Source organism: Choloepus didactylus, chromosome 1, assembly GCF_015220235.1.
Source record: "Choloepus didactylus isolate mChoDid1 chromosome 1, mChoDid1.pri, whole genome shotgun sequence".
NCBI classification, from domain to species: Eukaryota; Metazoa; Chordata; class Mammalia; order Pilosa; family Megalonychidae; genus Choloepus; species Choloepus didactylus.
This window is the reverse complement of record NC_051307.1, coordinates 106525396-106543079: the sequence shown is the minus strand read 5'-3', so window position 1 is coordinate 106543079 and position 17684 is coordinate 106525396. Positions and strand designations below refer to the sequence as shown.

General features: G+C 40.3%; 1 protein-coding gene across 4 annotated transcripts in view; it reads right to left on the bottom strand.

Annotated features, from left to right (window-relative positions):
- IGF2BP2 (insulin like growth factor 2 mRNA binding protein 2) overlaps positions 1 to 17684 on the bottom strand; it is a 236907-nt gene that overhangs the window by 97059 nt on the left and 122164 nt on the right. The window lies entirely within an intron of this gene.

Here is a 17684-nt window from a genome sequence, read left to right as displayed (position 1 = left end):
CTGTAGTGCAATCTTATGGATACATTTTGTGTTGAAAGAATATCCTTTGCCTTTTCATGTCTCTTTCTGCATTCAACAGAAACAAAACAAAATTCAGAGGCCTCTCATTACACCTCTGCTAAGAGCAAAGAGAACAGCTCTCTGAGGAGTGACATGCCTTATTTTGTAGACACGGTAGCTACTGGTTGGCCATCACACCTGTGTCACCAGGGTGTTCTCATACAGGCATCTGCTTCCTACTTTACTTCAGGGGGACGTGTGGAGGAGCAGTGCCAGGGAGCGTCTTGGCTGTCTCGAGGAACCTGGTCTGGTTAAGGAAAGGTATTTACTCAGGGCCCTGCTGGTGCATAGGGAAGCCAACCCCATCAGTGTGGTCGGGCAGAACAGCATGGTGGCTAGAGGGCGTTCTCCATTTCCAAGTTGTGTCTGGTAGACAACTAGGTCAACATCAGGGGCCAGGATCAGCATTTCATCTGAACTGAGGGGCTGAGGCAGGCTGCCCTGCCTGGCAGGGCCAGTGCTCCCATAGCCCTTACTTAGCTCATGCCTTGTTGGTGGCATTTATCACACTGCACTGTAACCCATGGGTTACAGTCCACTCCTGTGTTTCATTCATCCCACCACTGAGTACTTTCACATTCGTGGGATGAGTGTAAACAAGTGAACACATGGCAGGAGTGGCAGCTTTTTAAGCCTGTATCACTGGGTCCCTCAATCAACTCACCATGGTCAGGCCATGTCATCTGAATGTAAAGGGTCCTCTCAGTCTCTGAGCAGGCTCCTCACAGCCCTGTGATGGCCATGGAACTCTGAGTGGGGTTTGTTCTCTGGGAGCTTGAGACCCCTCTCAACTGGGAAGCCGTGGCAGAGAGTTAGACTAGACACCGGGCTCATGGCACTAGGCCACTACCTGGATGTGTGACTAGCACATTATTTCACTTGTCTGGGCCAGATAGCTCCTTCCTCCAATCCTCCTCAGTGTCCAGAATTCTCCAGCCATGGATGCTATCTCCCCTTAAAGACAGAACAGATGCTGCTTCCTCCCATAGAAATGGGTGCAAGAACTAAGTTGTCCAGGCAAAGAAACCTTTGAAGGAAGAATTCCTGTACCACAAGTGGTTTGTTCTGAGAATAAGACTCAGAGAAGTTTTAGAGACCTTCATTCAAAGCCATAGATAGATACACAGACAGACAGACTTTAATCTGTAAGCCAAGAATAATGGGTTGTAAAGGCTAAAAGAAAAGAACCCCATGGCTAAGAACTTGTAAAAACATCTATAACAAACGAGTTCTAAGGGAACAACTGTGAATCAGCAGGATTGCAGGGGTAGAAAGGGGCTTGGAAACAGCACAGAATTAACTGGCCAAAGGGCAAATGGTGCAGAATGCAATCACAGAAGGTGACATATACGAATCCAGGCAGCATCCAGAGTCAACAGAGCAGGAGTCGTCATCCTTGCACTAAAGGGGAAAGAAAGCCTGCTGGACTAGTATTTCCAGATGATGGTAAGTAAGGATCAGAGAGAATCACTACAGTTTGTAAGGCTGAAAGACCTGGTCTTGGGAGGGTGAGAGAAGGGAAAGAAGTGAGAATGAATAGGAATGACATTTTTCACTCATTTCAGTGACAGCCTTGCATAGTGCTAGGCAAATGCCAAGAGGCTATGCAGATGGAAACCCACCCGACATAGGCTCTGCCTTCAAAGAACTCAGTTCAGGAGGCAAGAAAGAGAAGGACACCAAAACCCATGACCAGTGATAAAACCAGTGTAGCCTTTACCATTACGAATCATTTTTACACACTTCATCTTACTTGACTCTCACAATGGTCGGCAGATAGTAATTCTCTCAGCTACAACATGGGAAGACCAATTCTAGAAATTTCATATATACTACTGTGAAACCTGCAGAAGATATTCTGAATTCACAAGGACAACAAAAGCCAATGATAATGAGAGCTGAAGCTATGAACTGGCATTGTATTGAGTTCCTTATGAACATTAGCTCCGTGCCCAAAGGAGCCTGGGACTGGCATGAGAGTCAACACCCGACTCTTATTTGATGAAGGTAGTGAGGTAAGCATGAACTGTTCCCACTTTGTAGCTGGGGAATCTGAGGTGAAGTCAGGAGTTTGAACATGGGTCTGTCTGAAGCCTAAGTCGCTAATCTTTCGTTTTGGTAGTGTTTTAGGTGGTACATGAGACACAAGGTTCCAAGTACTGACTGCAGGAGGTGAGCAAATTTAGCAGTACATAATAACAGATTACATTTCATTTATGTTTGAATATTTTTTATTATGTCAAGGAAAGAGTCCCTGTTTGGGGCTGGTTGGTCTTCAACATTCTCTAATACTAACCCTTCTCTGTCTTTTAAAAAGAGAAAGTCTTAGGTGCAGAACCTCCCAGCAAGCAACATTAGCCAGAATTCAGTAAGAATACTTTGTTTTCAGTATATTTTATTTTTAGGGTTACCTTCTATTTATGGAAAACAGTACTGGTCCTCTATTTACAGTAAGTATATAAAGTTTCCTTTTAAAGGAAATTTAGGTTAAGTTTTTAAAAGGGGGATCAATTTAAAAGACAGTATTGATTAAGATATACGTGTGAGGGGGGCAAGATGGCAGCAGAGAGAGGAGTAGAACTTAGTCCCCTGGAACAACTAATAAACAACCAAGAACAACCAGTAAATAATCTGGAACAACTGCTGGGGGACAACTGTGACTGTCCACACATCGTACACCAATGTGGATTGGGAAGAATGCCTGAGATTGCAGCATAAAATCTGTAAGTAAAAACTGTGGAACCGCACCAAGAGCTCCCTTCCCCCACGGCAGGCTGAGCTGCAAAATCTCACTGTGGTAGAAAGCAGGACTCCCTGAGCAAATGACTATAGCTCAGCCCAGCTCCAACTGGGGTTTTAAGTAACGAATGTGGACTGCTGAATACAAGCTACTAACAAGCAGACAGAGGCTTTTAGTGATGACGGACCTTAAAAAGCCAGAAGACTCCTCTGTCCCAAGAGGGGGAGTCCAGAAGATGGGGTGTTACCTTTGGCCGATGGGTGAAACTGGGGGTCCATGGACTGGTACTGAAAGGGGGCTTTTTGTCCCTTTTTCTCTCTCTCAACCTGAGTGGCTCAGTGGTGAAAGCCTCAGCCATTTTCAGTTTGCAGCCTTCTGACCCAGACAGGGGTGGAAACAGCAGAGTCAGAGAGACAAAAGAGCTATTTAAATGCAGATGATAACTCCCTAGAGGGTGTATCTTCCCTAAGAGGAAGGAGGTGGGGCACAGCTCTACTATCTGCCTTCCCTCCAGAACCAGACCCCAGAGCCTGGGGGAAAATAGCCAAAACAGAAACTAAAGGGGCCACATCTCCTTACACCAGTCCAGAGCAACAGGCTGACAGGCACCTCCTGCTGGGCAGGTTAGAAAAAGCATGGCGGCTACAGACCTCACAGGAAAGACTGTCAATCTCTAAGACACACCTGCAGAGAGACTTGAAACTGAATATAACACCATTCTGAACCTGTTCTGGTCTGGGAAAATATGATTTGGGTAATCAAGGAAACCAGATGCCTAGACAATGGAAAACTACAATCTACACCAGGAAAAATAAAGATATAGCCCAAAGGAACAAACTTACACCTCATCAAGATACATTTGAGATACTGTTTCACTTTAATGAAACAATATATTAAAGACTTTCAAAGAAATATGCTAAATCAAATCAAAAACCAAATCAATGAGTTCAGGGAAGATATGGCAAAAGAGATTAAAGCTATAAAGAAAACACTGGGTGAACATAAGGTGGAAATCAAAAGTTTGAAAAACCAACTGGCAGAATCTATGGAAATGAAAGGCACAACACAAGAGATGAAAGACACAATGGAGACATAAAACAGCAGATGTCAAAGAGGCAGAAGAAAACACTCAGGAACTGGAGAATGAGACATCTGAAATCCTACACAAAAAAGAACAGATAGGGAAAAGAAAGGAAAAATATGAGCAACATCTCAGGGAACTGAATGACAACATGGAGCACATAAACATACGTGTTATAGGTGTCCCAGAAGGAGAACATAAGGAAAAAGGGGCAGAAGCAATAATGGAGGAAATAATCAATGAAAATTTCCCATCTCTTATGAAAGACATAAAATTACAGATCCAAGGAGCAAAGTGTACTCCAAACAGAATAGATCTGAATAGGCCTATGCCAAGACACTTAATAATCAGATTATCAAATGTCAAAGACAAAGAGAGAATCCTGAAAGCAGCAAGAGAAAAGCTATCTATCATATACAAAGGAATCTTGATAAGACTATGTGCGGATTTGTCAGTAGAAACCATGGAAGCAAGAAGAAAGTGGTGTGATCTATTTAAGATACTGAAAGAGAAAAACCACCAACCAAGAATCCTATATCTGGCAAAACTGTACTTCAAATATGAGGGAGAGTCTAAAATATTCTCTGACAAACAGACAATGAGAGAGTTTGTGAACAAGATACCTGTGCTACAGGAAATACTAAAGGGAGCACTACAGACAGATAGGAAAAGACAGGAGTGAGAGGTTTGGAATACAATTTTGGGCGATGGTTAGCACAGCAATGTAAGTACACTGAACAAAGATGACTGAGAGTATGGCTGAAAGAGGAAGGTTAGGAGCATGTGGGACAACAGAAGGAAAGAGGCAAGATAAAGACTGGGACTGTATAACTCAGTGAAACCTAGAGTGCTCAACAATTGTGATAAAATGTACAAATAGGTTTTTATATGAGGGATAACGAATGTCAACCTTGCAAGGTGTTAAAAATAGGGTAGTATTGGGGAAAAAAATACAATCAATGCAAGCTAGAGACTATAGTTAACAGAAACATTGTATTATGCTTCCTTCAATGTAACAAAGGCAATATACCAAAGCTAAATGCCTATAAGAGGGGGACATGAGGGAGGAGTATGGGACTTTGGCATTGGAGATATTGTCTGCTCTTTTATTCTGTTTTAGTCTACTTCATCTTTCCTTTTGTTGCTTTTTAGCTGTCATGGTGTTTTTTTAAATTTCTTTTTCTTTTTCTTTTTCTCTCTACCTTCTTTGACTCTTTCTCCTTCTTTGTGGAAGAAATGGAGATGTCCTTATATAGATAGCACTGATGGTGGGGAATACATAAATACGTGACTATACAGGGAACCATCGATTGTTTACTTAGGACGGAAAGTATGGTCGGTGAACAAAACCATCTTAAAAAAAACAAACAAAACAAAACAAAAAAAATGAGTTGATGAAGAAACCTTGAGGGCACTATATTGAGGGAAATAAGTCAGACACATAAGGATAAATATTGCAGGGTATCACTGATATGAACTAATTATAATATTTAAATTCATAGACATGAAATATAGGTTACCAGGTATAGAACGAGACTAAAAAATGGGGAGCGGTTGTTTATTATGAGCAGAATGTTTAACTAGGTTGAACTTAAGTGTTTGGAAATGGACAGAAGTGATGGTAGCATGTTATTGTGAGAATAACTAAGAATACCGAATGGTGTGTGAATGTGGTGGAAAGGGAAAGCTTAGAGTCATGTATGTCACCAGAAGGAAAGCTGGAGGTTAAAAGAAGGAAATGTATAAAACAGTGAATCTTGTGGTGGACAATGTCCGTGATTAACTGTACAAATATTAGAAATCCCTGTGATGAACCAGAAGAAATGGATGACATTATAATCAGAAGTTAACAATAGAGGGGTATTCAGAGAAACATATATACTTATTGCAAACTATGACTACAGTTAGTAGTATTTTAATATTCTTTTCAACAGTAACAAATGTACTATACCAATACTATGAGTCAATAATGGAGGGGAGGTGATTAGGGGTATGGGAGGATTTGAGTTTTCTTTTTTTGTCTTTATTGCTTTTCTGGAGTAATTAAGATATTCTAAAAATTGAAAAAAAATTAACTGTGGTGATAGATGCACAGCTATATGATGGTACCGGGGGCAATTGATTGCACACTTTGGATCTCTGGATAATTGTATGGTATGTGAACAATTTCAATAAAATTAAATTTTAAAAAAGACAGTGTTAGGTAGTGAATAGTGCAGGTGGTATAGCTATGGCAAAAAACATGAAAATAGTAGATGAATGGCAGAAATTTGGGAAATGCTGCTGTATTCATACTGCCCTCAGAACACAAAAATTTTCTGCCCAGATCTGCATCAGTCCTCTTTTGTGTGGGGGACAAATAAAACAAGCAATATATTACAACTCTCAACTGTGAAGTTTCAGGATTCTCAGCTGGGCATGTCCCAGACATGATCTTGCATGGGTTACACTAATGGAAGTGGTGTATTCAGGCTAGCAGGCTACTATGTGAATAAGTGTCAGGAATGAGCCTTAACTGGTGTTTGGCGAGAGCAGGGATCAGCAAACAATGGTCCATGGGCTAAATCCAACTCAGAGCCTGTTTTTTGTTTAAATAAAGTTTTATTAAAACATCCATTTGTTTATATGTTTTATATAGATGCTTTCCTGCTCTAATGGCTGAGTTGAGTAGTTGCAGCAGAGACCATAGGCCTACAGAGGTGAATATATTTACAGTCTGGTGTAATACAAAAAAAGTTGCTGGTCCTTGGACTAAGTGGACCAGACACTGAAACTGAGAAGATCAGGGCTCAGGAAGGGATTTGAGTGTAGTTCAAGGGGCAGAATGGTAACTCTGCCAGAAATTAAGCCAGAAATTCCCTCCTGGAACTGGCAGATGCGTAGGAAGAAATCTGAGTGGAAAACTGCAACAGAAGAGTGGAACAGAAAAGCCATGATCAAAACTTGAGAAGCAGAGAAGATAAAGAAGGGGCAGGAATAACATCTTTTGGAGCCAAGACTCATCCCTTTGATAGGCTTTTCTGAGATTCCCAGACGTGCCTTTCCAAGGAGCTGAGCCTTTTGAGCCTTACAGCTTAAAGGAGCCACATCTTTAAGGAAGCCAGGGACCCCACTTATGCTCTGCCACGTTTGATATTCAGGGTAGAACATGATAGGATTGGGATAGTCACAGTTGGGCTTGGGTGGGGAGAGGAAACAGCCCAGAAAGAGGAAATAACAGGTTGTATTCAGTCAAGAGCAAATAGGGTACATCTAGTGGAAGACAGATGAATACCAAGTTGGGATGATTGTGGAGGCTTTATTTTATAAGATGAGGAGTTTGCATTAATATAGCAGGCTATGGGAGATCACTGCAGGGATTTGAACGGGGTAGCCATTCATGATTATAGTTGCAGTAGGTTTTTGGTATTCATGGTAGTTATGTTCTGTAAAGTTGCTGCAAACACCAAGTTAGCAAATACTGAACAAGAGTTCCTAGGGAAATTACAGAGTTATATTTCTGCAAGCCTCTGGTCACAACATTTTCTTGGACCAATCAACACATAATTTTGTTTCATGTGTGTTTCCGTTAAAAGACACCTTATTTATACATATTGTTGATTCATTAACATTGAACTCACAGCCAAAAGCACTATAACTCATTCTTGAACAAAGCTTATCTAACACACATATATTCTCTGTAAGGCACAATACAGCTTTCTTGCACTTAGGAACACTAGACACACTTTAACACTATGCTTGGGGGCCATTATTCACCAATAAAAAGCAAAAAATGCAAAAAGCATAGCACTAAATATATACTGAAAGCTGAAGCAAGAAGGGAAAGTGTTGCCTTTTTCAATCTCAGCTGGGAAAGTGTGCATCATGTGACCCAAAATTTTGCTGCTCCGCACATGTCCACAATCCACAAATGACTGCAAAAGTGCTGCAAGTATTGACTTTGGGGTTACAAATTAATTGAAGTAAGTGAATTCGTAAATATGGCATCTGTGAATAATGAGGATTGACTACATTCGTGAAGCAAAGATAGCAGGGCATGACAAAGCTCTATAAAATTAAAAGAAAATATATATGTTTGACTAACAATAGCATAAACGATAAAAATGGATTGGGTTTGCTAAAAGAAAAGTGTTAAGATGGCTGTCACTAGCAGTGTTGGAATCTTCTGCAGCCACAAACTCAAAAACCCCTATGCCTAGCTCTTCTTTCTTGTGCTTCATCACATTTGCGTGAGCATTTCAGTGAGTTAGAAAGAAGGCAGTGATGAGCTTGAAAACCAGGAGTGTTGACTGGGGGGTGAAGGCTGGAGTACAAAAAAGTGAGCTTTGATGAAGATGAACTCAAATGAGAGAAGCAAGTTGCACTGGATCTAGAAGTCACTAATACATACTTGAATACTGGTATGAGAACAGCTGCAGATGTGCCATTTCTGGCTGTCTAATGTTGACCCAGGGAGATGATAAGCTTTCTACAGTGAAAGCTCCTGGAAAGTGGGAGAACATTCTCCCTTAGAGTAACCTTCTGTCTACAAGGAGCTTATGGACACTGAGCACAAAGAAGGTCACCAGGCCTGTGTACAACTTTCAAGAGTCTGTAGTCTCTGGCCATGGTCTATAAGAAGGTAATACCTTCTTTGGAAACGAGAGCACTAGTGGGAGGTAAATCCAGTAGTGTGCTCATAAATGTTTAACAACAGGCTCTTCAGGGGAGGGGAGGGCAATCTGTAGTGTTTGCCAAATTCCATGGTATAAATACTCCCACCAGAGCTGATTTCAAGCTACTCATGTGAAGTCACTGATGGCAGCTGGAAAGAAATGCATACAGTGGTTCTGATGAGCAAAGTCAGCCTTGTCCACCATAGTAATGGAAATCCAGGATGGTGCTCACAGCAGTTCTTTCCTAGACAATGGTCTGCTGGGGTGCAAGATGACCCTGAAGGCTCATTCAGAAGTCCTGCTGATGAAACTACACCACCTAGCCAGTTGTTCAGTCTGAGATCTTGAGCTGACATTTCCAAGAGGTTTTTGTAGCACCTCAGTTTCAGACTTCAGGAGAACTTCATTTTGCAGATAAGAAAACTGAGGCTCATGCTACGGAATTGCTCAGTTTGGACTACATGGCAGGACTGGGATCATTATGCTTTCTGTGATCAGAAACAAAGTCTGAAACCAAATAGGGAGTAACAGCAGAGTAGAGAAGGCAGTCTGAGAAGAATGGTCGGACGACATGAACTGATACAGGGTCTGTCAAATATACTCTGAGAGTAGTCTGGTCAAAGAAAAGAAAGGAGGATACCTGGGAGTGCATGAATGTTGTGTGTGTGCATGTGTGTGTGTGTTTTACACATGTGTGAGTGGGTGGGTGTCACCAAGCACTCACAATAGCCACATCCTGTGTATTGTCAATAGAGCAAGAAGTCCCAGGAATCTGACAGAAATAAAAAATTTGTGCATGCATTTTAACAAATTAATGCCACATGTGTAAGGGGAGACTCATTCTCTCTTCTTCCAAACGGGGTTTTCTTTTCCCTTAATTTTATTTCTATAGTTAAAACATTTAATTTTGCTATCCACTCAGCTTACCAAGTGAACTGTAAATTTTATGGGAAATCAATTCTTTCTCTTAAAACTTTACTTTTGTGCTCATTTCCTTAAATAGGTCTCTCATTCACCTGTCTCTCTCCTTCCTGTCGACCAACCCACTCACCCTCATCTGAAAAGACGTGCACACCTAGTGAGTTCCTTATGTCATCAAGGCCAAGAGATCCTGGGGAGAAATCAGCCATGTTAGCCTTCTTCCTAATTCCAAAGAATGCTCCTTTGGCAAGTCAGAGCGGCTTTTTTGGTAGGGTTGTGAGATGCTTTTCTTCTGGGTGGTAGATAATGCCTTCTGTTTACCAACCATTCACTCACCACTAACCAGCCTCCTTGGCAACCCTTAGAAGCTTCCAGGTGGCAAGTGTTTGTTTATCCCCATTTTTAGGGGATGAAACTGAGGCAAGAAGGAAAAATCACTGTCAAGACATGCCACAAGAGCAAGATACTTATGAGATGAGAGTAATTCAGCTTCATGGACTATTTTTTTAAACTACAGAACAGATCGCAGTAAGAACTTAATCACACCTACTACAGCATTGCTTTTTACTTCCTCCACCAGCCAATTGTGAAATGAAACCTCTAATGAGGAGCAAAACTGCTTAAGTTTTAGCTTTAGGTCATTTTGTGTTTTCTAGAGGAGGTATAGTGAGCTTGTAAATAAGTAATAAGGTGGAAAGGTGAAGAGAGGGAAGGCAAGACAAGAAGCTTATATGATCCAGACCTGGGATAATCAAACTATACATATACATACAGGTACGTGTGTACTTAAATATACAGGTATATGTGTACATACACATACACATATAAACATGCATAATTATATGTAATTTTTAAATTTTATTTGAGTTACAAGAACCCACTATGTTAAGGAAGTCACTATAAGAGAAAACAGCCAAAGAAACATCATTTTGTCTTATCCTCAAAGAGATACGTCATTTTGTCCTGCTTTTGCGAGTTAAGAATTGAAAATTATTGAAAATATTTCTTGTTGGCTAAACTGGAGAAAAGACAATAAAATTCAATGGAAACTTACATGTCTTGAGAATCAGATCCACTGAAGTTTATGTGGGAAGAGCAAAGAGTGTGTGGAGTGTGGATATGTTTATGATTCCAGCAAATTTAGTCAGCCATAGCCTCACATCAGGGGCATAATCTTAAAAATATGCAAACAACTAAGTTTCTCTCTCTTGGAAATGATGTCAGTGGGTAAAATCTGCAATACTTAGAACTCACTGCTTGGTTCCATGGCAGCCCATAGTCAAAAGTTTATCAGATGGAGTCATGTGCACAGAGTATCAGGGCTGGAAAGATCCTTGGGACAACCCCTTCATTTCATAAGTAAGGAAACTGCATTCCCATGAAGTATGTTATCCAAAGGCACATAACAGTTTTTAGAAAGAGAATCCATATTTTCTGATTCTCAAGATTCCTGAATTTTCTTCCCAACCCAATGACTCTGCTGGTGGCATCCACCCCAGTCAACCCATTAATAGACATGAAACAAGCACCAGTGTTCTGGGAACTGTGCCAGTCACCTCAGGAGGATATGAGTGTCTTTGATGTGCCCAGTTTGAACAGGCACTGAGGACTCCAAGATGAGTGGCACACAGCTTCTTCCCTCTGGGAGGTGAGGGTCAAATGCAACTGAACAACTGATGAATAAAGAGGAAGGTGAAAACCACTCTAGAAAAATATACAGGATACTATGGGAGCCCAAAAGAGGAGCCAAATCCAGTCTTAAGGGAGGGAGTGGGAACCCAATAAGAATTTTGAAGGTCAAGTAGTCATTAGCCAGGAAAAGAAAGTGGACAAAGGTTATTCATCCTGCAGAGGAAACAGCATGGGAGGCAGGTAAGCAGGTTCAGGCTGGGCAATCCCAGGGAAGCCAGATGAGCCAAACCCAGTGAAAACTAGTGGGGCTGCAATAAGAACATGGTCAAAACAAACACAAGCTAGAACCAAGAAGTGCCAATTGGGCACTAGGATCTAGGCAGGAATGAACAGATCAGGAGAGATTGGGAAGACAGCCTCCCAGACAGCAAATGAGCAAAATAGTCCCACTAAGGCCTGAAGAGTCAGACACAGAGACGAGTCACTGAGGTCATTTCCTGGGTTCTTCTTGTTCACTGGTGTCATGTGTGGTCCAAAGACTAAGCTGGCTTGAGTCATCAGCCAACAAGGGTCTTGTTTACCTTGAGTTGTGAGCCCTGTAGGACTGTACTTATTCTCATTCATTCTCTCCCTCTCTCTCTCTGTCTCTCTCTCTCTCTCACCTGGGCTTTTGCCTTGATAGATGAGAGTTAAGACTGGACTCATAGATTCTGAGTTTAAAACTCACACAGCTATTTACTAAGTGACCGCTGGCAAAGTTGCTTTAACTTCCCTGACTCGGCTCCCTCATCCAAACTCTCAAAATTGTTAGATTAAACGAGAATGCATAAAAAGTGCTTTCAGCACAGTGCCTGGCACATGGTAAGTATTCTGTGAGTGGTTGGTCTACTAGTGTTCTATTTTAAAGACAAGCTGGGTCCAATTTTAAAGAACCACCCAAGTCAGTCTGATATTGGTGGTAGATTGTATTTTCCAAAGACAATTCCAAAGACAACTGCAACAAAATGTCTCATTCACACACTTTTCTTACAATGTGGCTTTGACACTCCTCCCACTGAGAGATGGGGTTCTATGTTTCTTCCCCTTGAATCTCGGCAGGAATGTGGCCACAGCTAAAAAGCGATTGCTGTGTGACTTCTGAAGTTAAGTCGTAAGAGGTGATACGGAGCCTGCCTGCCTGCCTCTCTTCGGAATGTCTGCTCTTGGAACCCAGCCACCATGCTGTGAGGATGCACAAGCAACCACATGGAGAGGCCACTGTTCTGGCCGACCACCCCAGCTGAGGTCCCAGCTGACAGCCAACATCAAACCACCTAACGTGTGAGTGAGTGAGCTGGCAATGATAACAGTCATTTATTGAGTGCCTACCATACGCTGTCTCATTTAATATTTACAACTAGCTCATGAGCTATTGCTAGCCCCATTTTAAAAAGACTAAACAGAAGCTTAGAAAGGTTAAATCCCTTGCCCAAGACCATACAGCTAGCTTAGGACCGATCAAGAATCTGAGCCCTGACATGCCCGACTCCAAAGCCCATGTTCTTTTCTGTGCATTGTGCTGCCTACCTCTCAATAATCACAAGTTCAACATTAGTCAGGTCTGAACTAATGAGATTTATTGTACCACCCCACAGATGACTGCACCTTAGAATGGGAGCATGCACAGGGAGGGACACATACTATGTATGCCTGGATTATGTTAGCAACTCACAAAAGATAAAGAAGTGACCAAGACTAGTCCCAGTGCACTAGAGGCAGACTTCCTGTTGCCTGATCCTTTCCCTTACAGATCCCTTCACTCAGCACTCTCATGCTACACTCAAGCTGTCCAAGGGACCTCCCTCTCCCCCAACTGCTTTTAGGTCTTTTTCTTCCTCCTCCCTTCACTGAGCACTATACTTCCTCTTCTCCATTCCTGTGGAGCCTTGACTTGGGTGGCAAAAAGTGTCAGGTTAATCAGATAAACCAAATCCCTGCTAAATCATTAGCTCTAGGATATGACTTTCAACTCAGTTTACATTTACTTTGCCACCATAAGAGTACCAAAGGAATAATTATAACGGTAGACATTTCGGGGATTTTGGAAGGCTGAAAGAGGGTACAGATTTAGGGAAAGTTAGCCTTTGGGTATTTCCCCTACCAATCAATCAATCAACTGTGTATTGAGTCTTCCCAATATCCATCGACAGAGTCACTATTAGGTGGATTAACTCATTTAATGAGGTAGATATTATTATTCCACCCATTTTGCTGAGAGGAAACAGTCACAAAGAAGTTCAATAACCTCCCAAAGTTGCAGAGCTATTAAGCGGCAAAAGCAGGATTCACACCCAAACAATCTGGATCCTGAGTCAGGCTCTTTTTTTTTTTTTAACTTTTTATTGTGGTAACTCAAAATTCCCTATTTTAACCACCTTCAAGTGTACAATTTAGCCATATTAATTAAATTAATAATGTTGTGCCACCAAAAGTTTTTCACCACCCCAAACCAAAACTCTATACCCATTAAGCAGTAACTCCCCATTCCCATCTCCCCTGCCCTGGCCCCTGATGGCCTGAAATCTACTTTCTATCTCTATGAATTTGTTTATCCTAACTTTCATATAAGTGAAATCATACCATATATGTTCTTATGTGTCTAGCTTATTTCACTTAACATGTCTTCAAGATTCACCTGTGTAGTAGCATGAATCAGAACTTCAATACTTTTTATGGCTGAATATTATTCCACTGTGTGCAAATACCACATTTTGTTTATCCACTGATCTGCTGGATTGCTTCCACCAATTGGCTATAGTGAATAATGCCGCTATGAGCACTGGTGTACAAATATCTGTTTGTATCCCTACTTTCACTTCTTTTATGTATGTATGTAGAAGTAGGATTGCCAGGCATGTGGTAATCTATGATCAACTAACTGAGGAACTACTGAACTTTTCCCAACTACTGAACTTTTCCCACAGTGGCTACACCATTTTACATTCCCACCAACTATATACAGGGTTCTACTTCTACCCATCCTCGTCAACATTGTTATTTTCAGACTTTTTACTTACAGCCATCTTTTCTGGTTTGCTAAAGCTACCATTATGCAAAATACCAGAAATGGATTGGCTTTTATAAAGAGGATTTATTATGTTACAAAGTTACAGTTCTAAGGCCATATAAGTGTCCAAACTATGGCATCAACAAGAAGATACCTTCACTAAAGAAAGGCCAACGGCATCAGGAACACCTTTGTCAGCTAGGAAAGCACGCGTCTGGTATCTGCTGGTCCTTTGCTCCTGGGCTGCATTTCAAAATGGCTTTCTCCAAATATCTCTGGCCTTCTGTCTCAGCTTATCCCAGCAATCTGTTTGGTTCTCCTGGGGCATTTCTCTCTAAGCATCTGAGAGTCCTCTCTTAGCTTCTCCAGGGCAAACTCTGGACTTCATCTCTTAGCTTAGCATCTCCAAACATCTTTCTGTCTGCATCTCCAAGCGTCCGGGTCTGTGTCAGTTCTTAGCTTCTCCTGGGGGAAAACTCTGGATTACATATCTTAGCTTCTCTCCAGAAATGTCTCTCTCAGTTTCTCTGAGTGCCTTGTTTCTGTGATCTCTCTTAAAGGACTCCAGTGAGCTAATTAAGATCCACCCAGAATGGGCAGGGTCACATCTCCATGGAAATAATTTAATCAAAGGTCTTACCCACAGTTCGGTGAGTCACAACTCCATAAGAACATTCAATCAAAAGTCTCCACCCAACTAGTCTGGATTAAAAGATCATGGCTCTTCTGGGGTCCAAAATGGTTTCAAACCGGCATACCATCCTAGAGAGTATGAAGTAGTCTCTCATTATGGTTTTGATATGCATTTCCCTGATGACTAATGAGGTTGATCTTTTCTTATGTCTATTGGCCATTTGTGTATCTTCTTTGGAAAAATGTCTATTTAAGTCTTTTGCTCATTTTTTTAATTGGATTGTCTTTTTATTGTTGAGTTACAGGAACTCTTTATATATTCTAGATATTGAATCATAAACATATAAATGATTTGCAACTATTTTCTCCCATTCTGTAGGTTATCTTTCCATTTTCTTGATAATATCCTTTGATGCACAAAACCTTTTAATTTTGATAAAGTGCAATTTATCTATTTTTGTTGCTGTTGCTCATGCTTTTGGTGTCACATGTAAGAATCCATTACTTAATACAAGGTCCTGAAGATATTCCCCAATGTTTTCTTCTAGGAGTTGTATGGTTTTGGCTCTTATCTTTAGGTTGTTGATCCATTTAAGGTTCATTTTTATATTTGGTATGAGGAAGGAGTCTACTTCCATTCTTTCACATGTTGATATCCAGTTTTCCCAGCACCATTTGTTGAAAAGACTATTCTTTCCCCATTGAGTGGACTTGGTTTTCTTGTTGAAAATCAACTTGCTGTAGATGTGTGGGTTTATTTCTGAACTCTCAATTTTATTCTATGGTCTATATGTCTACCTTCATGCCAGTACCACACTATTTTTATTACTGTGCCTTTGTAGTAAGTTTTGAAATTGGGAAGTGTGAGACCTCCCACTGCATTCTTTTTCATGATTGATTTCACTATTCAGGATCCCTTGCAATTTCACATGAATTTGAGGATCGGCTTTTCCATTTCTGCAAAAATGGCTGCTGGAATTTTGATAGGGATTATGTTGAATCCATAGATCACTTTGGGTAGCACTGGCATCATAACAATATTGAGTCTTTCAATCCATGGATGCGGGGTTTCTTCCCATTTACTTAGGTCTTTTTTAACTTCTTTCAGCAGTGTCTTGTAATTTTCAGTATACAAATCTTTAACCTCCTAAGTTAAAATTTATTGCTAGATATTTTATTGTTTTAGATGCTGTTGTAAAGAAACTGTTTTCTTGATTTCCACTTTGAGTTGTTTAGTGCTGGTGTATAGAAACATAAATGATTTTTGTGTATTAATCCTGTAGTCTGGCACTTTGCTGAATTTCTTTATTAGCTCTACTAGTTTTCTTGTGGATTCTTTGAGGTTGTCTATAATGTCATGTCATCTATGAATAGAAATAGTTTTACTCTTCCTTTCAAATTTGGATGCCTTTTGTTTCTTTTTCTTACCTAACTGCTTAGGCTAGAACTTCCAGTACGATGTTGAATAATGTTGGTGACTCCAGTGGTAACTGGAAAACAAATCTTTTTAAATATTCTGTGTCACAAAATGGATAATACACATAAAGTACTTCTCGTACATACTGAAGATGTCTTGAGGAAAAGGACTTGTGAGATTGAGTTGTGATTTGAACTGTTTTTTTCATAGCATACTATTTTTACTTGAAAGAATGTCTGACAGACAGCTATGGCTATTCAGAATTTGGGGTTTGATATACATTTTCTGAAAATGAACGAGGTGACATGGTCACTTCAAGGAATCTCTTTACTACCTTACTTATTTGTTGCCAATGAAATTTGAGCTTTCAAGCAAAACTTAGAATTTTGGAAAACTTGTATTTACTACCATGACCTTACAGCTTCCCTGTGTTTAAAGACTTTGATGAGATGGCCATGATATTAACAGATTTGTTATTTTTTATATTGTATAATACAACCTGTCAACATTTGGAAGATCTTAATAACCCAGCAAACCAATATTTTCCAAATGGCTAATGTATGATGTTACAAAATCCCACGTGAGTAAAAGATTTTAATGTAACATAATCTAAAAGTTCACTCATGTTTCAGATACTATATGGCAACTAACTTTTAAGAAACTACCAGTTGTCAAGTTTTGGTGATTAGTATCAAAGAATATCCACAATTATTTGAAAAGTCTTACTGAAATACTCTTCTTTTTTCCAACTACATATCTGGGTGAGTACAAATTTTCTTCATATATTTTGGGCAAAATAATATATTGTGTCAGATTGAATGCAGAAATAGATGTGCAAATATATGTGTTTTCTATTAAGATAGTAAAGAGATTTATAAAAACAAAAAGGTAAAACAAAATGCCACTCTTCTAATTAAATTTATTTGGCTTTGGAACATATAGGTGTTTTTAATAAAATGTTACGTTACCATGTAACTGATATATTAGTGTTATTTTTGAATGAATTAATAAATACTTCAGATTTGGTAAGTATCCACAGACATGACCCTACAGGAACAAAAGCTCTTTGGAGCCCTCAATAATTGGTAATGGTATAAAGGGGTCCTGAGACAAGAAGTTTGAAAATCCCTGCTACACAGCATGGAATTTAGAAGAAGGGAAATCCAAAGAGCAGACTGTGCAGCTGTATCACTTGCTAGCTAAGAGTGTACCAGGACTAACCACCATGAATTTTATGGACTTCTCAGCAAGAAAGTTTTCAAGACCCAATTTCTCATCAGGCTTTATGGCTTGATAACAGTAAACATTAAAGATAATCCAACTCCTTGTAGTTTCCAGAGTGTACTCAACCTCTACTCTTGTGCACTTGTTCTCCCTAATGTCTTACTAGGAAGCTCTTCTTGTTCAAGATCTCTGTCTCAATAGGTGCTCACTCTCCTCCAGCTCTTTGCTCAGTAGCTGGCACAGAGAGTGGCACTCGATAAGGATCTGTTGAATTA